The following is a 24,657-nucleotide window of genomic DNA, read 5'->3' on the forward strand; positions in this document are numbered from 1 at the left end:
TATTTTTGTTTCCCAAAATCTGTCATCACGCTCGACAATCGTATACTTTAATCCAAGGGGTGTCTACACAGCAAAAATGCAATACTTTCTTTGCGTTATGTGGAGTTGTCCCTGTACTTGGAAATAGTACGCGTGTCTTTGATTCATTCGAGTGTCATCGGTTTTATCAAATATTCAATGAATATCTGAAATCTTTTTGAGCATTGCATCAATGGGATGTACATGCCGCGCCGCATAAGGATATTTAATCTCAAAGATAGTATCGTCAGGCGTCGCGGCAAGATATGGGATTGTTTCATCTATAAATATACACAACTAGAAATTTCTATTTCTAATTCCATCTGCAATTGCTCTCGTGTCATCATCTCTTTTTCTTTACCCCACTCGACAGTCGCAGTAGTCAATCGAGGAGGATAAATAATTGCTTTTACAAGATTTTGGCACGAAGTTGTTTCTCTTCTGCTTCCAAAGTTTGAAGCAGTGAGAAGACTTCGCCGTATGTTGTGCCACTCCGGGTTTGCATGCTGATCTCGTGTAGCACATTCCAATATAGCACGATTATGTTGTTGCTTTAATAACATTTCAAAATGATAACGTCTCAGCTGTTCGTACATATTATCTTGGATATTTGGCCGTTCTGCATTAGGTCCATAATCTTTATCAATTAGAAATTAGAAATTTGCACCATTTTTTATATATTAAATTTTTATTTTATATTAATTTAATTTTTTACTGTTTCCTATTTCTGGTTTATAATGGGGTTTATTTTGTATTTCAATTTGCTGATGTCCTCCTGATGATTTGTCTTATTTTCTTTTACGTGTTTTGTATCATTTTTATTTTCAGTTTTCATAAGTCTCCTGTTCTGGATACTTTTTAAAAAAGACGCCGTTTTCCGCCACATCCTGTAAATAAAATTTTTTTTTTTAAAAACATTAGAATACTTAAAGAAGATTGAGCAACCTAAGCAATTGCCCATATTATCGCGAGGTGTTGCACAGATGCAACTTACATGGCTGGCTGTTCTTGAATTCTTGACATACTTGCAAAGCAGCTAACAGCTGAAGCCTTGAATACTTTGAAGCCATTATACGATTTAAGAGTTAATTAAAATACTGTTGAAAGACACGTTCTCGTATTTTGTTACCGTTTACATTTCTTATATCGTTAAATCCTATATTTCTTTCCTCTATGTCCAATTCGTCGTAATATATCTCAGGCTGCGGTATGTTATAAAATTTGGCTATGTTTTGAACAACGCATCAAGCATTAACACTGAGAGCTGAAATTGTTTATAACATCATAAAATTAATATTACTATTGGTATTACATTAGTATTTACAAGATGTAATTGGAATATGAATCTTACCTGAAAATTCTGGTGAATAATGAAATGCTCTCTCTTTTCTTAGACACTTTCATCGTCCCTTTAACATCCCAATAGCTCGTTTTATTACATGACTGAGCTCTTACATGAGCATTAGTGTAACGAGCTTAAGGTGATCCTTCTGGTTGTCTTAGTTTTGGTGTCAATAAGTACGGTTACAAAGGATATCCGGAATCCGGAATACTTTTAGATATTAAAAATTTGTATTATTCACAAGTAAAATTAACCAGTTTCACGACGGTCTAATCCCTCACGTTCCCTGTTGGCGGGTGAACTTTAATTGTTACTTTGACTGCTCAAAGTTTAGCTTGTGTTTTGGCCTGCTCCTGTTCTTTTTCTAGTCTTGTTACTTTTATGGATAGATCAGTTATTAAGTCTTTTATTTCACGGAGGAGAGTTAGTATGTTATCCTGTCGTGTGATTCTTTTTGGTTGTTTCATTATCTTTTGAGTAGGTTAAGGCATATGACGGGGTCTTTTTCTTGCCTTTGGTCTGTCTGGATCCTCATCGTCGTCTTTCCCCTGATACAGAGATGCCAGGTTTGCGTTTCGGCTACCCTACCACGGCGCGTGGTGGGGATAGCGCCCACGATTCGGCCAGCTTCGGGCTGGTAGAAGAGCGCAGACATATGATGTGCGGTCTCTTTCTTTCCCATGCTGTAGCTGGAGGCATACGCGTTACCACGCGTTACCACGCGTTACCACGCGTTACCATGCATTCCTGGTTACCGGCCGATAGCTCATATGATAAATTCTATCTCGCGTGTCCCTTTCCGCACAGACGCGAGACACTAATATCGTGTAATTTCTTGATAATATATCTAAATCTCTATTTTATAATGTAAAAAAGTTACTAATTAAATAAGTCTTTAATATACATCGCATTTTACATTACATCGCCATTTATTTTATACATAAAATATATAAATTACAGAAATAAAAAATAGAAAGAGCATAAATGATAGAAATCCACTCTTGGCCAATATGTACGCCTTTTTCTCAAAAAATAAATTAAATAGATGTTATTTGTTTTGGAATTATTTTAAAAGTATAATTTGTATTTTGCTAATAGTAAATACATATATAGTAAAATAACAGAAGAAAAATATTATTTGTGCAAACATATGATATTCCTATTGTATATCTTCCTTGTAAATAAATAACGTACATATTGTTGCTCAACGGAAACCGCGAGAAGGTGGTGGTCTCTTCCGTCAAGAGGAAATGTAAAAAATTATTTCCTTTAATATTAAAGGAAACAATTTTTTACATTTCCAAAGAATGTATAGAATAGAGGATAGGTGTAGAAAGGATAGATATAAAATAGATATAAAAAAGGATAGATATAAAATATAAAAGAAAATTAAAGACAGAATAGAAAAAGAACAGTAAGACAGAGTATTAATTAGTTTTAAGGTCACTTTATACGATTTATAATTCACGACAGAATTTGGAACAAAATTGTGTATATAAAAAAACATTCAAAAAATTCAAAGTTTATTTATGAATATACTGCACACACACACACAGTATTTAACGACTCCAAACCCTCTCTGTCTGTGTGTGTGTGTGTGTGTGTGAGTGTGTGTGTCACAGCAGAGATCAGGACCCCGTGGTTCGTCATCTCCACAGTATTTAACGACTCCAAACCCTCTCTGTCTGTGTATGTATGTGTATGTGTGTTCAGGCTTTGATATCCATATATTATGTGATATCATATTTTATATGAATAATAATGTTTAAAGAGAAACAGAAAGAGAGAGAGAGAGAGAGAGAGAGAGAGAGAGAGAGAGAGAGGGAGAGAGAGAGAGAGAGGGAGAGGGGGAAAGAAAGAAAGAGAGAGAGAGAGAGAACTATGTTTTAAACATTATTATTCATATCACATGATTTGTATAATAATATCCAAAGGATAATACATTATCTTTTGGACATTATTATAGCGTATCATTAGACGAGGAGGGGCCTGCATCATCTGCAGCGTACAATGTCAAACAATTTTTCCACTTTTTTGGAGGAGCGACATATAAAATGTTTGACGACATACGCTGCAGATGTTTGTCATTTATATCCATATTTAAAGCTGTTTCCCCCCTCGCCTTCAACGCTGATTTAAATACGCAAATTGCGTTAACTGAGGTCGACGAAAGTTTGTTTCTCTTTTTTGTTTTTAAATCGGTCAGGACAGAAAATGCTCTTTCGGGATCTGCATTAGAATTCGGAAGCGATCTTATTGCATTTACAAGTGATTTTAAATTGGGATATTTAGGATGATTAATGGATGAACGTTTCAAAATTTCTTTCCACATGTTGTCAAAACTGAATTTTTCAAGATTATCTTTTTCTTCTGTAGTAAAATCAGAATGCAACGTAAGCCATTCTTTCTTTAAACCGTCTTCATCAAATCCACCTAAAGTTTTCGCGATAAAAGAAATATCGTTAAATGATGTTTCTCTATTAATATTAAATAAAGCTATATCTGCTTGAAAAACTTTTAATTTATATAAAAATTCGTTATGAATAGGTAATCTCTTTCTAATTTCCTCGGCAGCAGTAATGTAAAACTGCAAACAATTTTGTCGAATAGTTGTTATAACATCTGCATGTCCTTCCTCCACTAACTTACAAAGATATTCCTCGCAATCTGATCCTAAAGTTATATTTTCAAGAGATTTTTGATTCTCCTTTTCACCAAATGAAATATTTTTAAGCAAATCTTTTAATAATTCTGGTTTTAAGAAATTTTCCGAGATTTGTTTAAGAAAGTTAACTGATTTAGACTGTAATAAATGAATCCTTGTGTCGTGAGCTTGAAAATAGGCATTAAATGTATTAAAGAAATTTAAAACATGTTTTAAAAATAAGAAGTACGCTTTTATATCTACATTTCCCATCAAAGACAATAAGTATTCCCCAGACTTTGTTTTTTCGCTCACGACTATTTCAGTAAGAAAATGTCTTATTGTATCCCACGATTCAAGAAGTCTATCAATACATGAATAACGCGAGAGCCATCGAGTTTCGCATAACTTCAAAATTTTGTGAGTTTTATCTTGAAAACATTCAGAAAAGTCATTGAAAACAGCTAAACGTTTCGGACTGTTGTTAATGTAAGTTGCAATTTTCTTAAAAATTCTTCACAAAAATCGGGCATTTTAGCGCATGCAGCGTGCGCCGCCAATGCAGCGGAATGGCAAGGACATGAAAATGTTAATAAATTTTTACATTTTGATTGAAGTTTCGTTTTAAAAGATAAATGTTTTCCTGTCATGACAGACGCATTGTCGCATGACAGAGCGATGATATTTGAAAATGGAATTTCAAGTTTATACATTTCAGTTTCAAATGCCTTAAATAATTTATCTGCACTACTATCTTTAGCATCAATATTAATTAACTTTATTAATTGCGAACGAATGTCTAAAGTTTCGGAATCTACATATCGAACAAGAAACGTCATCCATTTTTCATTCGTTATATCACATGTTTCATCGATAAAAATAGAAAATTTTGACTTTTTCACGTTACTAGATACACGATCTGTCGCAACCGGACACAGAACGTTTCTTATGATATTTGTACATTTCGTTCGACCAACATTTAAGTTTCTCAAGATCATAGGATCTTCTCCTATGCTTTGACAAATCTTGATAAGCCCTTCTGACTCTTGAAAAGAAAGATTATGTTCAGCAATGTATGCGGCTACTCGTATCTCTGCTAATTTTAATTTCTTATCAAAAGTCAGAAGTGCTTCATCATTTTGCGTATTCAAATCTTCGTTCGATTTGTCCGCCATGTCATTTTTTTCAGATTTTTTTCTGTGCATTTGGGATTCTGCGTGTCGCTGAATTTGCGTTAGACCGCCTGTAATAAATATTGTTCTATCGCATATTAAACAATAAAATGAATTAGCGCTATTAGGTGCTTCGCGTAACCATAATTTATACTCTTTTATGTCAAGCCATTGCGGTCTAAATATTCTTTTATTCTGTACTTTTTTCCCTTGTACATTTTTATTACATTCAGCATTTTCTGTAAGATTTTTTTTATGACACGCAGAATCCGCATGCCTGGAAACATACGATAAACAAGAAAAATTCTTATTGCATATATTGCAATGATAAAGGGTATCATTACATGGCACTTGGCTTATCCAAAATTTATACCGGTCGTCGTTAAGCCAAGCTGGTGAAAATTTTTTCTTTGATTTTTTCTTAATTTTATCGTATGTTTCCATATTGAGTAAAAAATATAAATAATAAAAGCGATAGAAAATAGAAATAAAAAATAAAATAGAAAATAGAAATAAATAATAGAAAAAATGGAATAGAAAAGATAGAAAGAAAATGGCAAAAAGATTGCAAAAAAGAAGAAATAAAGATAAAGAAAAATGAAAGACAAAAGTGTAGAAATATAAAGAAAAAAGAAACAGGAAAATAAAGAAAAAAGTGGAAGAATAGAAATTAGAATTGCAAAGGTGAAAAAATTGTTTAGTACCGTGAGTCGCGAGGTTAGAGAAAAGCTCTGTAACAACGCAGCGATCAGCACAACGAGACGCTCCTTTGCAAAAGAATGCGTGCTTTACGTAAACATGGTGCATGTTAGAAAACAAATGCGAATCGCCCACGCAGAACCGTACCAATAGATAAGATCGCAAGGCAATCATCTCAAGAGTAACGAGGGTGCATAAATGGATCGTATAAAATAATTTTAAGAAAAATATTTCTAAATTTTCCATTTTTTATTACTTTATTATTAACAAAAAACCAAATTTAATAAAAGAATTAAAATTTTTTACTTGACTTTACTTATTTTACTTATATATTTCTATAAGTAATATTAAATAAAGAAATGTTTTACACAGCGCAATGTGTAAAGATATTTAATAAAAGATCTATATAATTCAACATATGTTACACAAATAAAAATTACGAAATTAACGGTGCACATTAATATCTTTTAATTAAAAATGTAAGAACCGCATATAACATACAAGGTATCTTTCTAAATTAATAACACGATTTTTTTAGAAAAAGGTGTATATATTGTAGAGTGGATTTTTATTATTTATGCTCTTTCTATTTTTTATTTCTGTAATTAATTTATATATTTTATGTATAAAATAAATGGCGATGTAATGTAAAATGCGATGTATATTAAAGACTTATTTATTTAGTAACTTTTACATTAAAATATACATAAAATATATACTACGTTTACGCGAGCGTTACTTCTGTAATAACTTGTAATAATTCTCCTTCGCGTAAACGGAATTTTTAATTATCATATATGATAATTTACCCATTTACGCGGAGTAAATTATTGTAAGTTACTACAAAATCTTGTTTACGTGAAAAAAAATTCCGTTTACGCGAAGGAATTATTACAAGTTATTACAGAAGTAACGCTCGCGTAAACGTAGTAATAGATATATTATCAAGAGATACGATATTAGTGTCTCGCGTCTGTGCGGAAAGGGACAAGCGAGATAGAATTTATTATATGAGCTATCGGCCGGTAACCAGGAATGCATGGTAACGCATGGTAACGCGTGGTAACGCGTATGCCCCAGCTACAGCATGGGAAAGAAAGAGACCGCACGAGATCATATGTCTGCGCTCTTCTACCAGCCCGAAGCTGGCCGAATCGTGGGCGCTATCCCCACCACGCGCCGTGGTAGGGTAGCCGAAACGCAAACCTGGCATCTCTGCCCTGATAGAGCCCTATGTCTTTTCCTGATTGCAATGGGAGGTTCTACGCATCCATGGGGTCAGGGGGGGGTTCATAGCTTGCACCCGCTTTTGCGATCATCTCTTCAGATGCGGGTTGTCTCAGGCTTAGAGAGGAGCTTGTACTTGCGAACTTTCGCTCATCTTTGATTTGTTGGTCCATGTCCGCGGGCGTATATTCGATATCGGTACAGTTCGCCGTCCGACATTTATCGGCGCTCGCGATTTTATTTTCGGCACTCGCGAATGTCGCTCGCGAATTTTATTTCCGGCGCTCACAACTTCAAATTGGATTGGACTTACAATTAACGCAGCGCTTCGCATGGTGTCCCTTCCCTTTAACATTCCAATAGCTCGTTCTATACATGACTGAACTCTTACATGAGCCAGTACCGTAAAACACTAAGTTCGTATATACAATATCGACAAAGCATTCACGTACAATTACGTATTTTCTCCTCACCAACGTGTATCTACGAGTCGTTTAATTGCTTAGTTGTAAAATTCCTCTAGTTTAATACTTTCCAAGGTAAATATTTTCTCACCTTTACCAATCTCTGCAAACTCGACTTTTTAGATAATATATTGTCCTTGCGTTATGTTAAAGGTAAATAATGGTTCTCTTTCTTTCTTTATCAGGCTGTAACATTACGATACCGACGTATGGGCATATTACATTAGTGTAACGAGCCGAAGGTGATCCTTTTGGTTGTCTTAGTTTTGGTGTCAATAAGTACGGTTACAAAGTATATCCAACATCATCTATAATATTAAAATCATGCTATGCATATATCAACGATATAACACTTCTATCTGTATATCATATAATATTTCTAATATTAATGATAATATTAATGTAATTTACTTAATAAGTGACGCGAAAGAATTTAAGCATTCCAGACACGTCATCGTGGGTTCTTCCTCCATGACCACTCTTTACAAATAGTATTTTTTTTTGAAATCACTGACCTTAAAAAGATTCAAAAATAATTGTTTTGTAATAATAATGTAATAATAATAATAATTTTTTATATAATACTGCGATGCAAGTATCTACTCTGCTTTGGAAGGAATTGGTTGCTCGAAGAATTTCATCGACATGTAACGATCGAATTGCTTCTTTTATTCTATGGATCATATTGTCCCTTGTAGTCGGACGTTCACGGTATACCGTGTGGGATTTGTGGGGAAAGGTAAAAGACTTGATGTATCGTTCTACATTTGTTCTATATTCGTCTACATTATATACTATTCATTTCTCTGATGAAATCTTCAATTCTCTCAAGTGGTCTTAGCTCTCTAATTCGAATGCAGTGTTCTTTAAGATTTAATAATGGCTCCACAAATTTATCTTTTAGTAACATTTAGAATATTACATTGCTTTCTCCTGGTTCTATCTAAAATTAGATTGGTACACGGAAAAAACAGTATGGTTGACTCACACATAAATCTGGTTGTGCCAACCAGATTCAATAGTAAAATACGGAACAACCAGTTATGTGTTTGCTGCAGTCACAGAGCAATTGTTGAGTGACTATCGTTGCAGCAGTGACAGTACCTGGTTGCTGCAACCAACCTATTTTCTTAATATTTCTTGATACTTTTTTTAACTACAAATATTGTTATGGCAACTACACCATTTTGGTTGGCTTAGATAATATGTCTTGATGTAGTATAAAAGTAAATACCTATCATATCTTAATGGTTATTGTAAATACGAACATAAATTTAGTTGTAGTCACTTTTATCGTTAGTTGGTCCATATACAGATTGTATTGATGTAGTATAAGACCAATAGTATTTACCAACTGTTCGGGCGTCGCTTTCCGACGGTCGCCCTGAATCTGGATTCCGCTCAGAGTTGAGCGAGAAGCGTGTAACGCGAGTCGTAAATTCGCGGGAGGAATGAGGATTAAAGCACTCGGAACAAAGATTGCACAAAGAAATATATAGTCTTTATTTCAAGAACGGAAAAGACGCGAGGGGGAACAACGGATCGTGCGCCGCGGATTCGGAAATCTTCTGAGTCGTTCGTACTTTTCTGCCAGGTATCGCGAACGGAAATCTTGTCTCGGCTTCTCGTATCGAAGCCTCTCGCGGAGCGGAGATCTTGTACGCGTTGAACGGAAATTTTGAGCGCGCGGCAAAAGAACGATCGCGAGCGGAGCACGACCGGAAGTTTTCGGACCTCTCGCTAAGTAGTACACACTTAATGAAGAAATATGAGTAACTTAGATCCGCACTTTGAGACGAAACGAGCGAGTAGCGACTCAAGCAGCGATTTAAGAGGGAGAGAGCCGTGCTGTCTTTAGACGAGGATTGATACGCGACGACTTTCGGCTATGAGTTCTGGCCCACGACTTGAGGCTAGGAATCCTCAGTCACGACTGACTGTCCGGCGAGCGAATTCGCCGTTTACTCAAGAGGGTTGTTTTTCAGGAACGAACGCGCGATGAGAGCTGAATCGCTATTCGTTCGTATGGTCACATCACGCGTCACAACAGCCGTTTCCGTGCTTCGACAAATAAGGGAGCACTTTCGTAACGCGTGATCGCGATCGATGGGCTTTGAGGGCGCGGGGATCGCGGGGAACATATTGTTACGCTTATCCGTGCGTCCGCTGCTCACTCACACACTCACTCGCGAACGCGGCGCGTAATCCCGTTTCCAGGAATAAAGACTCTCTTTATGTTAGAAAGGAACTCGTTTAATAGGAACTCGTTTAATAGGAACTCGTTTAACAAAAAGCTCGGGTGCACACGTCCGAACGAATCGGAAACCCAGAGCGAAATCTCACAGTCAATGTGTAATCAATAAATCAATAATCCCGTCGTTAAGGACCGCGCTTCGACTTGAAGCTATTCGAGCGAAGTTCACGTGGACGAAGTTCAGCGCGCAACGGGTGTCTCGGCACGGGCGCAACACTGCCCTCCCTCTTCCAGATTGTCGTCCCGACAATCCGGAAGGGCAGCTGAAGCGGACGGTTCCCCACCGGGTCCTCTTCCTCAGGAAGTCCAGGTCTTCCCCGAGACGGATTCTTGTCCTACCCCGAGCTGCTGCTACGGGTAACCAGACTACGTCTCCTTCGACCACTTCCTCTTTGACTCCGCAGGACTCCACTACATTCCGGCTCGGTGCGGACCCCTTGTTTCCAGCGCTGATCCGTTCCTCTTGAACGTCTTCGGACTGGGAGGGGGAATAACTCTCCGTGGACCCTGCGTCTCGCAAGACTCCCCCAGTCCCCACCTCGGCATTTGCCCTAAGTTCCACGGAAAACCACGGATCGAAAACCGTGGGCGAGGCAGACTTCTTTAGAAGACTTCAGGCGATCACGTTGCCTTCTTTCGGGTCGAAAGTTTCTTCGCTCTTCCTCTCTTTCTGCGAAAGCAAACATTAAACGCAGCAACTTTCACAAAATACACAAAAGCATAAAAAAAAAGTTATTAAAACACGTAAACATTGTAAACATAAATAAAAGAGTTCCCACTACCCTCGGGCTCCGCTAGACTTCTCGCACCACAACCTAACCCAAATGTCTCTCTACAAAAGGAGTAACCTATCGGCATGCACAATTTTCTTCCTATTCCGAGGAGACCTGTGAATACAGAATACTACGTCACTTAATTTCTTAACTATAGAATACGGGCCCTCCCAATTGTTCTGCAACTTAGGAGCCCTCCCTCTTCTCCTTTGAGGATTAAACAGCCAAACTTTCTGCCCCTCTTGGAAAAGAAATGATCTTGCTCTCCCGTCATACCAGGTTTTAATCTTCGAAGATCTCAACGACATTCTCTCTCTTGCCTCAAAATGAATTTTTCCTAACCTTCTCCTCAAGTCTTGGACGTAATACCCGGAAGATTCCTGCTCCTGAACATCTGGAGAATTACCTCGTAATAAATCTAGAGGAAGTTTTAAGTCTCTAGCGAAATATAATTCTGCTGGAGTGAAACCCGTGGCCTCATGCTTAGATGATCTATATGCCAGTAGGAACATGGGAATCCATCTATCCCAATCTTTCTGATTTTCAGAGACAAATTTTGCCAAGAAATTTGTTATCGTCTGATGTTGACGTTCGACTTGGCCATCCGACTGGGGATGTAAAGGAGTAGTCCTTGTCTTTTTAATTCCCAGAAGGTTCATTAATTCCCGAAATAACTTAGACTCAAAATTTCGTCCTTGGTCAGTGTGGATTTCTGAGGGAACTCCGTGTCTGGAAATAACCTCGTTAACGAAGACCTCGGCGATAGTCCTTGTCCTAATATTCCTGATCGGAAATGCTTCTACCCATTTAGTGAAACAATCAACGATCACAAGTAAATATTTGTTTCCGGTGGAAGTTCTCGGGAGGGGACCAAGTATATCCATCTGTACCCTCTGAAAAGGGGTGCCCACGTTATAAATTTGAAGAGGAGATCTCCCTTTGCCTGAGGGACCCCTCCTGGCTACACAGACACGACAAGATCTGCACCAGTCTTCTACATCGCGCTTACAGGTAGCCCAATAAAAACGTCGACGGATTTTACTTAGGGTCTTATTTATTCCAAAATGCCCTCCCGAAGAAGAATCGTGAGCTTCCTCTAAGATCCTGGCAACCTGACTTCGGGGAACTACCAGCTGAAAGAAGACAGAATTTAGATTAGGGGCTTCCCACTTCTTATAAAGAATATTATCTTTAACAACAAGAGCATCCCAATATGCCCAATAAATCTGAGAAGAAATATCTCCTGATACTACTTCAGAACGAAGAGGACGAACACCTACCTTCTTCGCCTGTAAAATTAAAGAAATGTCCGGATCCAATCTCTGCTCCTTTCGCCAGAGTTTCAGACTTTCAGTGTCTAAGGAGATTCGAGCAACAGTCTCTTCTTGTCCCTGAGAAGATTTCTTTTCCACCCTTGCACAATACTGACAATCTTCCATCTCACACAGTCGCCTTGATAAACCATCGGCATTCTTGTGAGAAAAGCCTTTACGATGAACCACAGAAAATTCAAATTGTTGGAGCCTCTCCAACCAACGAGCCAATTGTCCTTCCAAATCTTTGAAGGACATTAACCACTTCAAAGAGACATGATCCGTGCGAATTAAAAATTTTCGCCCCAAAAGGTAATGGCGAAAAGATTTAAGAGAGTCGACAATCGCCAAAAGTTCGCGGCGAGTCACACAATAATTTCTTTCCGCCTTATTTAAAATACGACTGTAATAAGCGATTACTCTTTCTTTTCCCTCCTGTTCCTGAGAAAGGACCGCGCCAATCCCAACACCAGAAGCATCAGTGTCGACAATAAATTCTCCTTCCCCATCAGGAAAAGATAGAATTGAGGAAGATGATAATGCAAGTTTTAATTCTTCATAAGCCTTTTGACAATTTTCTTCCCAAACAAATTTAACTTTATTTTCCGTAAGAATAAATAAAGGCTTGGCTATTGAAGAAAATCCTCTAATAAATCTTCTATAATAGGAGCAGAACCCGAGAAAACTCCTCAATTGCTTCTTAGTGTGAGGGACAGGCCAGTCTCTCACTGCAGAGATCTTTTCAGGATCTGTTGCAACGCCCTCGGAAGAAATTACATGACCTAAATATTTTACATTTCTTTCAAAAAGGACACATTTTTTTGGATTGATTTTTAAATTAGCATTACGTAAACGAAGAAAAACCTTTTTCAGATTCTCAACCATTTCGTTAAAATTCTTCCCGAAAATAATTACATCGTCCAGATAAACTAAACAAATCTTAAATAATAAACCATGAAGAACTTTTTCCATAAGACGTTGAAAAGTCGCGGGGGCGTTACATAATCCGAATGGCATCACAGTAAATTGCCAAAGACCATTACCGATAGAAAAGGCAGTCTTTTCCCTATCCTCGGGATGTATTTTCACCTGCCAATATCCGCTTTTAAGATCGAGTGTAGAAAACCAAGTGTTACCTGCTAATTGGTCGAGGATATCGTCAATTCGTGGTAAAGGAAAGGAGTCTTTCATAGTAACATCATTCAATTTTCTATAATTTACGCAGAATCTCATCGATCCATCCTTCTTTTTTACTAATACTGCAGGAGAAATCCAGGGGCTTTGTGACGCTTCGATCACTCCTTGTTCCTTCATTTCCTCAATAATCTCATTAACTTCCTTTCTCATGTTAAAAGGGATTCTGCGTGGTACCTGTTTAATAGGGAGAGAATCTACAACGTTAATTACATGACTAACTACATCACAATTTCCCGCAACAATCTTTTCAGAAAATACATCCCGATATTCACGAATGAATTCAACAAAAACATTTTGCTGATTATCGGAAAGATTCTTAGAATTTTTAGAAAGGAGCTCCTCCAAAAGGGGAGAGAACTCCTTAGAATCTTTCGTTTGGGCAATCCTTCGAATAACAGAAGGTGCGCCGAAAAAAGAATCGCAAACTCAACCGAAATCTGTCTTCCGAAGAAAATCCACCCCCAGAAGACAATCATCCGCAATGTCCGACACTAATATCGGAAGCTCGAATGAGTTTTTACCGAGTTCAACCTTGGCGAGAATTTCGAAGTCAACCGTAACGTCTTCCCCCGTGGGATACTTGAATCTTCGACCGAATACCGGAAATCTCCGTTCCCCTTCACGAACGAATTTCCTATTTATTAAAGAAACATCGGAACCCGTATCTATTTTGAAAATGCATTCTTTATTATTAAGAAAACCAGTGTAACAATAATCTTGAAAAATCTTATGCACTCTATTAACAAGAAAACACCGTTTCGTCGGGGATTTATCCATGCAAGCTGATCTCTCCCCGCCGAGATCAACTAAACCACGTTTTTCTTTTTTTCCGGACACTCGTTACGGAAATGCCCTTGCCTCCTGCAAAGCCAACATTCCTTCGGCTTACTCTTAACAAATTTTCTCTTTTCTCCTTCTTTCACGTTCTCTTTCTCTTTCTGTTCACCTTAAGTAGGATTCGCTGTTTCACTAGTCCCCCCATTTTTATTGAAAAACTTTCCCCCTCTATTTCTTTCCCCAAAGCTTTCGCCCTGAATAGCCTTAACCGCCTTTGCCCTTTCCACCGCGATCTTTAATGAAGTGATCCCTTCCAATTGTAAAGTTCTCTTGACAAATCCATCAAACAAAGCAGAAACGAACTGTGAACAAGCAATCTTATCTCGCACGGCATAAGTGCATTCGGGATAGGCCAGGCGCGAGAGCCTTTCAAGATCAGAGCCCAGCGCTGCGTATTCCTCCCCGAATCTTTGTTTTCTATTCGTAAAAAGGGAGTAATAATTTTGCGAGAGGTGCCCCTCTCCGAAACGCAGCTCGAGCTTTTCAGTGAGCTCCGCGTAAGTGAGAGATTTGATTCCATCGGCGCACGATTCGAGAAGTGACCGCGCCTTCCCGCGCAAACACGAAGCCAACACGACCGCCTTTTCCGCCTCGGTCCACAAATTCGCGCGCGCGATTAAAAGAAATTGCGCTAAGAATTCGCGAAGCGGCGCCGTCCCATCAAACGTATCCGGCTTCAACTTCAAACCGCGCGGCGCTTCACTCGAACCTTCACACGCGATGCGCCCCGCACACGAGCCCACGCTCGCGCCCATCGCCCGCAGCGGCGCGACCGAATTTCCGCACGCGGCGCGCCCCGCACACGCGCCCTCACCCGCGCCTATCTCACACGACGCCTCACTCAACATTACGCCGCGAGAAACATTATTGGAGGGACTTAGCTGGTAAACGGCGAGTTGCTCCTGGAGACGTGCCATTGCAGCATCGCGCTCCTTCAAGCGAGCCTCCATCTCACTGCGGAAAAGCTGTTGCTCTTGCTGCTCCAGCCGCCGCTCCTCGCGCAGATTTTGCAACTCTAAGTGGACGGCTTCAAAAGCGCCCGTCCCCGCCTCCGTCGCCCCCGCATCCTGCGAATGGGACGAGGCACCCGTCTCCGCTCCTGCCGACGCCGCGGCCTGCGAACGGGTCCTCGGCGGGGAGTGCATGGTCGCCATCCTGGTCGGAATACTGCGCTCGTCTAGAGTTCCTTATTCGCTCGTTCGTCTTCGCTCGTCCGATCCCGGACGAGCCCCCAAAAATGTTACGCTTATCCGTGCGTCCGCTGCTCACTCACACACTCACTCGCGAACGCGGCGCGTAATCCCGTTTCCAGGAATAAAGACTCTCTTTATGTTAGAAAGGAACTCGTTTAATAGGAACTCGTTTAATAGGAACTCGTTTAACAAAGAGCTCGGGTGCACACGTCCGAACGAATCGGAAACCCAGAGCAAAATCTCACAGTCAATGTGTAATTAATAAATCAATAATCCCGTCGTTAAGGACCGCGCTTCGACTTGAAGCTATTCGAGCGAAGTTCACGTGGACGAAGTTCAGCGCGCAACGGGTGTCTCGGCACGGGCGCAACAATATGTTTCGCACAAGTTCGAAAGAGCTCGAACCACATAAACATCGGTATTTCTCGATGTTAAATATAATAATGTTTTCGAGCCGATGTTTCGCGTAGGAAAGTTCGACGGATCTCGAACACCAACACCTTGATAAATTCTGCGATGTACCGCTTTAACACGCGAACTTTGGGCCCTTCGATTTGTCAACTCTAAACGATATTAAAGACTATATATAGTCTTGATATTTCTGTATTACGATTTTCATCTCTATTTGACTTTAAGAACTCAAATTAAGTTTGCAAGTTGCGGGACACTATATATATGAGAACGCAATTAGTGGATATCTTCATGCACATATATATTCTGTTTACGCGAGCGTTACTTCTGAGTTATAACACTTACTCAAATTATCTTAAATATACAATAATTCACTCCGCGTAAACGGGGGTCTGCATAATTCACTCCGCGTAAAGAGGGTCTCTAGCAGAATCATCGTAAGTTACTACAGAAGTAACGGATACGGATACAGTACGGGTACGGCACGGTTATGTCTAAATCGACCTTTAATCATACATACTTTCAAATAATCCAATAAGGTGCGACAGTTTCATACGTTGCAACGCAATTTTGCAACGCTCATCCATAATGACGACGAAATAGAAAATGGCGATACTAGATAATCTGCGCTATAACACGTTGCAACGCGTGCAGAGAAACGCGACTCACTACGCGCTAGAAAATGTATGCGCGGCATAGCGAGTCGCTTTTGTTTTCTGACATCGCGGCCTCATCCCGATTGACGCAACTATATGGATAGATAGTCCATCCAAGTTCTGGTTGTGGCAACCAAATTCCGCGCAACTAAATTCATGTAGAAGTAAATAAGTCACATCAACCATACACATAATTGTTACTCACAGATAACTTTGTGATGCAGCTAGGTTGCTTACAACCAAATTTTTTCTGGTTGTGTGCATCATATCATTTTTTTCCGTGCGGCATTTGTTATACAGTTAAAATTAGACAATTCATTGAAAATACATTTTTCTTTGACACCATGGCTAAAGTCTTTACAATCTTTTTTGTAATTCGATATTGTTCTTAATAATTCTATATCTTTTTTAGACTGAGATTTTATTTCTAATTTTGAAGCTCGACATGCACGACAACAGAAATTAGCAGAAAATGATTTATTATAACCAAGTAAATCGTTTAATCCTAAATTATCTCCTAATAGTGCAAGCAAGGAAAAGAAAATTTGATATTTTTTATTATCCATGCATATAGTGATACCACAGTTTTCTAAATTAATAAATTCGTCAATAATTGGTTTGAAAGAGACTTTATTGCCAAACGTTTCACGATCCCCGCTATATAAAAGTTCACCAAGAAAAATATTCTCTAAAGATGAGGCATGAGCTTTTGGTATACCTGCAATTGTGTAATACAGACTTCGCAATTTTTATGTATAGATGCTCTTGACCCCAAAGGGTTTCCCGTTTCAAAATCGTCGTAATATAACAACAAAGGCAGCAATATTTTACCATCAAATTTTATAACTAAAGTTTTCCATGGCACACATTTCCGGAAAAAATACTTGATATACTATTTTCTTTTGCAGACTTTTTCGTAATGTAACTTTTGATTGACATGAATACTCCAGGTAATTCTAAATATTGTTTTAATGACTTCCGTAACGGAATAAATTGGTCTTCACATTTTTTTTGATGTTAATATTGTAAAATTGCTTTTATTTCTGTTATTATCAAGCATTTCTCCTATAAAAAATTTCTGTGGCTGTACGAGCCACTTAGATTCTTTTAAAAACTGTAAACGTCTATATTCTGTCGAATATTTCTCAAAAGGTTTTATATTGTCAAAAATGTTATCAAGCATTTCAGAAACATTATTATTGGAAAAAGATGTTTTAGACTGTAATCTACATTTTATGTATGACAGTAAATCTTGTACATTCTGAGCAATCATCAACTAAAAGTTGAACAATATTCCTAGTAATCGAGCTATTACTGTATAACTTAACAATAAATTTTAATATTGCATCTCATCAACCGTTTGTTGTACATTAATAACATTTATATCGTCATTATCGTTAGCCTTAACATTTGATTGGTTATTATTAACTTCAATAGTAGGTATGTCGGTATTACTTGAAAATTATGTTTTATCAGTAATATGAACGTTTGTAAATCGTTTATTTAATTTACGTGATGCATCACTGTTGCTAAAAAGGTCTTTATGTGAAGCATTAAAATGTTTCTTTAAAGATTGAATATTAACATATTTTCTAAAACACTCGGAAAAACCACATTGAAAACTTTGTTTATAAGGGTGAGTTGCCTTTATATGTCTTATTACATTTTCAATACTTTTAAATTTTCGCTGACAGACAGTACAAATCATTTTTAAAGGGAAAAAATAATGTTCTTGATAAAATTAATAAACAAAAAAGTCTAATATCTATAATTATAATACTTATTTTGAAAGAAAATAATGTTTATGTACTTGATAAAATTATCAATAAGCAAATAAAAGTCTGACACTTATAAACATTGAGAATACCAAAACAAAAATTCAATATAATGTATTAGGAATTGTACACTCAAAAGCTATTTAGAAATTTTTTTAATTACGTCACAAATCATGGGAATTTTGTTGTTTTCTTGTAAATTTATATCAAAAACAGTTCTTTGCAATAAATACCAATTGTGTTCTGATGCAGATGAATACTTCAAGTCCAGGACCATAAAACTCATAAAACATATTTCTAAAGCTTTAAACAGTGTTTTCAGCTTATACGAGACGTTATCAATTCTTACAAAAATTGCTTGAATTTCTGTTAAAGAAGGTCCTACCACGAGAATAAAAGGCTGCAAGGTTAATCCAAATTTTTGAAGCTTTTTCTTTTTATTTTCTATCTTCTCTTCCACATCACCATGAATCTAAAATAATGCAATACTAATTGTAAGATCTTATTTCTAAGAGAGAGAAAGAGAAAGAGAGAAAAATTTCAATTTATTTATATTTTAAAATACTTTTTTTTTTTTTTTTTTTTTTAATATGAAGTGTACTAGACTTTCTTGCGATTCAACTTGGGTTGGTTTAAAGAAATTCTTGCCAACTTTGACTTTCGAGGATTTATTTGGTAAAAGCGAAAATAATAAATAAATTTTAATTAAAATTTTTGAATCTAAAACAAAAAAATTATTTGTTAACAATTACACAAATTAGTCATTACACAAATTATTCCATTCTTTATATATTACTATTTGGAATATTGCCACTTAACATATCTAGCAATAGTTTGTTGGAACAATCCAATTCCTTGCCTCTCAAACGCAACACATCATTAAATAAAGAATCGAACTTTTCTTGAACGTTTTTATATTTTTCCTTGTATAACCGTAAGTAATCCTTTTCAATCTGTAATGAAACGAAAAATTTTTATTTTACGAGTAATGTTATGCGGCATTACAAGGCAACAGCTCAACAGTAAAAATTTGTTAAATAAATTATAGTAAATAATATGCCAGACTGCAAGTTATTTACTAACACATAGCCCATTGAAGATGTTAATATGTTCCAATCGTCAAAAATTGAGCATAGATGTGGGTAAGTTATACGATCATGTATCAATTTGTTTCTATATAAAAATGATTTTTCCCAATGAAGCAAAACTTCTTCCCAAGGTTCGAAATTATTCTTAAGCCAATTGTGACTCCGCTCTGCCTCCTCGCGACTATTAGTATTTCCTTAAAAAAAAAGAAAAAAAAAGGTAATTAAGTACACTGAGAAAAAAATTTTTTACATTTTAGTAAATATTAGTTTGCATACAACTGTGACTCTATTTATTAAAATAAAGAAAAATTTTCTTTTTATTATTATATTTTTTTTCTAGTACACATATACTAATAAAAAGGAAAATTTTCTTCATTTTAGAAAATAGAGTCAGTTGTATGCAAACTAATATTTTCTAAATTCTAGAATATTTTTTTCTCAGTGTATAAAATAAATTGTAAAAATATGTTATTTACACCAACCTTTGTTAAAACTATCTTTATCTGTGGAACTATTTACTGAGACAGATTTGCTCAATGGAATCAATTTATATTTTCTTAAAAAACGCTAACATGTTTTTATTTTTATCAACTAATTTTCCCTTAGCAATTCCGGATTTTTGATCTTTTGATTGTTTCTCTTTTATGGATGGACAATAATATACTTCTTTACATTCAGCAGGGAAGAGAGTAATAATGTGATCCGCAATCTTGTTTAATTTTTTGTTATTTAATTGAACGTTGAAAGAGTAAGTACAGTTGCATAAGAAAACTAACATTATTATTCTCAGCTGATATATTTATATGCAAAGTGTTGATTTAGATATCCGACCGCTCGAGTTCAAGTAGAATGTATTAAACTGAAGGAAAAAGTTCTATATCATTTTGTAAACAAACACGTATTATAAAATTTGTAGTTAATAAGCAAAGAATGCTTACTTAATGTTATTATAAAAAAAGTGGCAGATAATAATGTTTGCCAAATACTGTTGGCATCTCAGCGATAATCCATTTCTTATTGCATCGTATGAAGCTATAATCGCTTGTCCGGTTACTGTTTTTTTAAGCAATGCCTTTAAATCAAAGTTTTTTAACTGTAAAAAGAAGAATTTTTAAATGCAAAATATGAAGATAGGTTATTGCATTTAATTATAAAAAATTATGGATTAAAAGAAATATTTAACAAAAATATTTTACAAAGCACTTTATAAGAAGTGTGCTTTTTATGCACTTTAAATAAAAAATATATTTAGCATTGTGATAGATTTTCCAAAAAGTAGAATAAAGAGTAAAAAATAAAAACATTTTTAAATTACGATTCACCGTTGCACTTTTTTAAAAAATATTTTATATTAAATTATGTGACAATATGACAAGAAATATAGCAATACTTATGCAAATGCAACAAAACATAAGAAAAATGAATTATATTTTTTCTTATTTGTAATATTACACACATACTTTAAACAGTTCTGGAGAATTTTACATCATCATGTCCACTGTTTCATCAATCTTCTGTAACTCTTTTACTATCTCGTTATTATGACCATAAGTGTCTAATATTACAATATTTTGTGTATCATTAACAGAGGACTCTTCTACAAAAGATGATTGTGTAGCATTTTCCATAGATGCTTTTATATCATTATTTGATGTTGTATTATCAAGAGATTCGTCAAATTTCTCTTCTGGTGTAAGAGCAAGTGTCAAAGATGGAGTCACAAAAGGCGTAGAAGTAGAAGCCAAAGGAAGGTTATTGTCAGAAGAAGCATTGATTTCTTTGCATAAATCATCATTACTGCGGAAATAATTTTGTAGCGCAATTCTTGTACCAACCGATGGTATAACTTCAGCTAGTTCTGGACACTGATTAATAGTCATGTATTTCAGAGTATCATAGTTACATCATTATCTAAAAATTGGAATTAATTTGATGATAATGTGGAGTTTAATGTATACATTATGTTATTCTAGGTTTAACAACATATGCACAAAATTATAGAAAATTATAGGAGAAAAATTCAAGTATTCGTAGAAAACGTTACAACAAAAAAATTTTATAAGTACAAAAAGAAATTTTATTACATATTTTCTAATGCAATTTATAATTTTATGTAATTTATAATTTTTTCAAAAAAATTACTTTACTGTTTTAAAAAATGCCGCTGCATAAAATCATCTTCAGGACATTTCGCGCATATGTTGTTAAACCTAGAATAATGTTTACATATGCCGTGTATACCCTATCCTTGCGAGAAATGACGAGAAATGACCCATCGAATCGACGTCTAATCAACGTCATGATTTCGACGTTGATTAGACGTCGATTCGATGGGTCATTTCTCGCTGCACTGAGAGAAAAAAATAGTTGGAATAACTATAATCTCACTATATTTTATAGTGAATTTTGGCATCAACTATATATTTATAGTTTAGTCAAACATACAAAATATAGTAAAATGGACACAGATTTATAGTCAGCCTTACTATGACATGAATTAGTCGAACCATATGAAATGGTTATTATGAACCAAAATTAGATTTTCGTGTAGTTAACCATACTATAAAATATAGTTACATGAAACACAGTTGATAGTACAATGAATCATACTATATAGTAATAAACTGTATTATATATAATAGTAAGATCTTATTTTTTGTATATGGTTTTGTTCACTATGTATATATGACTACGTTTACACATAGTCGGTTTAAAATCTGGTTTAGTAACTCTGTATATTATTCAATCTAAAAAATTTTTCTTTCATTATAATGATTATTTCATTATGAGCCTATTTTGATATTTTTAACATTTAAATCAGTTTCTTGTTGTTATATGTATTTAAACTAGAAACTGTAGTTTATATTTAAATATCAAAAAGGCTTAATTTAAATGATCATTATAATCAAAAGGAAACAAATTTTGGATTAGATAGTATACAGTAGTTATTAAACCGGATTATAAACCGTCGCTGTGTAAACGTACTTTATATATGATTCCGTCAGTTTCTGTAAAACGGTTAATTATATGATAAGAAAAAGGTCAGATGTACATATTTATACAATAAATAATCAACATTGCACATTTTCAATAGTTTATTTAAATTAAACTTAAAGTTAAAGCTACACTACATGTGATACTGTGCCAATTAATGGAAATAAGAAAATACAATTTAAGAATTTCACGCCGTGGAAATACAAAAGCCTTATAACTGAAGCCTTAATAACTGAAATACAATCGCTTGAAAATAAAAAGTTATAACTTTGTATGCATATTACACAAACAGCAGTGATATAAACGTATGTAGCTTAAGATACCTTTTCGGAAAGGTTTTTCGACAATATTCACATTTCATCATCTTTGGAATGTTATATGCTTATATTTCTATAAACGAGTTAGCGATACTATAATTATTATTGAAGTGATTTACTTACGAGTAAGCATAAGTTGTTCTATATCATGCCAAGTGGTTTCAACAGAAATAAAATTACGGTGATATTTTTCATTAGTAATGCCATAAATATATTGTTGTAAAAAATACCACACAATTTCAGAATCTGCTGGATATGTTGCATCCAGCGCAAAGAAGATTTTAAAGCATAAATCAATTGCATTCATTAAACTTGTTGATGTATACTTAACATCGTTAATAATAACGTAAAAAGATGTCAAGTTTAAAATGGAACCCACTGCTACCACCATTGGCTGAAGTGTCAATCCATAAGTTTCAAGTTTTTCTTTTCGTTTCTGGAGTTTAGGTTCCAAATCTGCTATATTCTGAAAAAAAATATGTTATATACAATAAAATAAATTATAATTATATTTTACGAATAATTTTTTAAAGATATGTAAACAATTGCTTACAGAAACTCGAAAAATAAAACTCAGCAGTTTCTATGTTGGACGGTTTCCACCTCTTCTTATTGCCTGTTTTCACATTACTCGGTTTTAATAAATAAGGTAACATGAGAAGGCTTAATGTTTCAACAGGTACATCTGCAAGTAATATATAAATCATATATGCCAAGCTTGTTCTACTTTCATGCAATATCTCTTATATTTAGACATGACTTTGGAAATATTGTATTAAAATAGAATGTTTTGTGCAAAAATTAATTATAGCATTAAAAATTTATTTATGTATAATATTTACCATTTGCCACCTCACATAATGTTGGGCATACTTCTGTTTTCTCAGCATGAAGTCTTATATACGGAGCGATTTTAGGCCATTTCTTTTGGAAAGTGAGCATATCTGTTTTTGTTTCCAGTTGAAAATCAATCTGCAACTATAACCATTGACATCAAATTACAACGCATTTTTAACTTGAGTTATAGAATGTTAAAATATCAATGTATATTCTTACAAGTGTAGCACCAATCGCAGTTTTCAAAATGGGATATTCCTCATAATAATTTATAATCGAAGTTCCTCTGTTTCTTCTTGTAAATGTCTCTTTTCACAATTTTTCAATATTTATATCTTCCGGTTGAATTGCACGTAATGCAATTAGTGCCTCTCACAGTCATCATTATTCTCAGGAGTTATTTCAACATTGTCTTCTTCGCACGGTTTTTTGTGTTTTAAAACTAACTTCTTGAGATTATCAAGAGACACGGTAGTGTCTCGCGCCAAGTACACGCGGAGCGAGACCGACCGTGACTCTTTTACGCGATTATACTTGTCCCAAAGTTTTCCACTAGCCAAACGTTTCTATTTAGCGTTACTTGGAACGAAATATGTAGAAGCCTTTTCGTATTTAAAAAGGTTAACAATTTCTGCAGACCAATCTTGAAATTCTTCAGTCTTTATTCTACACAATAAGAAAATAAAATAAATAAGTTCAACAAAAATTCTATAGATTCCGAAACTTAAATACATTTATACGTACTTCATAGATTTGCTAAGAAGCTTCTCAATAATTATCTTACATAAATTATTGCGATCCGATGGAGTTAATCGTATTTGTGTTAATAATTTTTTACCGGTGTCTGATTCTGAGAGTAAATTTCTGAGATTCTAAAAAATATTAAATAAAACTGTAAACTGTGCTTAGTATGTATGTATGTATGCCGTTTATTGCATTTCCCCGTAGGGTTTACAAGGCGTTTTTATTTATGAGGAACGTACCCAAACCCCGTACATTTTCTTTCCCCTGTGCCTGGCCATTTGCGACCTTACAAAAATATTTACCCCCCCTCCCCTCCCCTCTTTATCCCTCTTCTTCTTCCTCCGCTTCTGCCGTCCATTCTTCCTTCCTTCCTTCCACCTCCATCCTTCCTGTCGACTCCTCCCTATTTGGCCTGCTTCCTCTCTCGTCCCTCCTCCTTCTCCTCCTCTGGGCTCAAGAGAAGCTTCTCCTCCATCCCTCTCGTGATTTCTTCCTCCGCCGATCTCCCTGTGCACTTGTGCACCTCCCTTCTCCCTTCTTCTCTCTCCCTAACCCTCCTTTCCACCGACTTATCCTCGTGTATCTTAACTCCTATGGAGCTCCCTGCCCTTCTCCTCGCCTCCAAAACCCGCCTCTTCTCCTCCTCGTCTCCTAGCTTTACCAAAATCGTTAACCAAATCCTTCTCTGCCCCACCACTATCA

General features: G+C 35.9%; 1 protein-coding gene and 1 pseudogene across 2 annotated transcripts in view; one reads left to right on the plus strand and one right to left on the minus strand.

Moving 5' to 3' along the window:
- LOC143902911 (uncharacterized) overlaps positions 1–24,657 on the plus strand; it is a 229,489-nt gene that overhangs the window by 51,062 nt on the left and 153,770 nt on the right. The gene's annotated exons all lie outside the window — the stretch shown is intronic.
- LOC143902935 (uncharacterized) lies at positions 18,761–24,233 on the minus strand (annotated as a pseudogene). The gene is made up of 7 exons (XR_013258538.1): positions 24,195–24,233; positions 22,754–22,840; positions 20,524–20,961; positions 20,006–20,156; positions 19,558–19,807; positions 19,055–19,257; positions 18,761–18,928 (listed from the first exon to the last, which is right to left on the minus strand). The product of XR_013258538.1 is annotated as an uncharacterized LOC143902935 (transcript).

The sequence above is a fragment of the Temnothorax americanus genome, unplaced genomic scaffold, assembly GCF_048541705.1.
Source record: "Temnothorax americanus isolate GAGA-0224 unplaced genomic scaffold, ASM4854170v1 Scaffold42, whole genome shotgun sequence".
Lineage (NCBI taxonomy): Eukaryota > Metazoa > Arthropoda > Insecta > Hymenoptera > Formicidae > Temnothorax > Temnothorax americanus.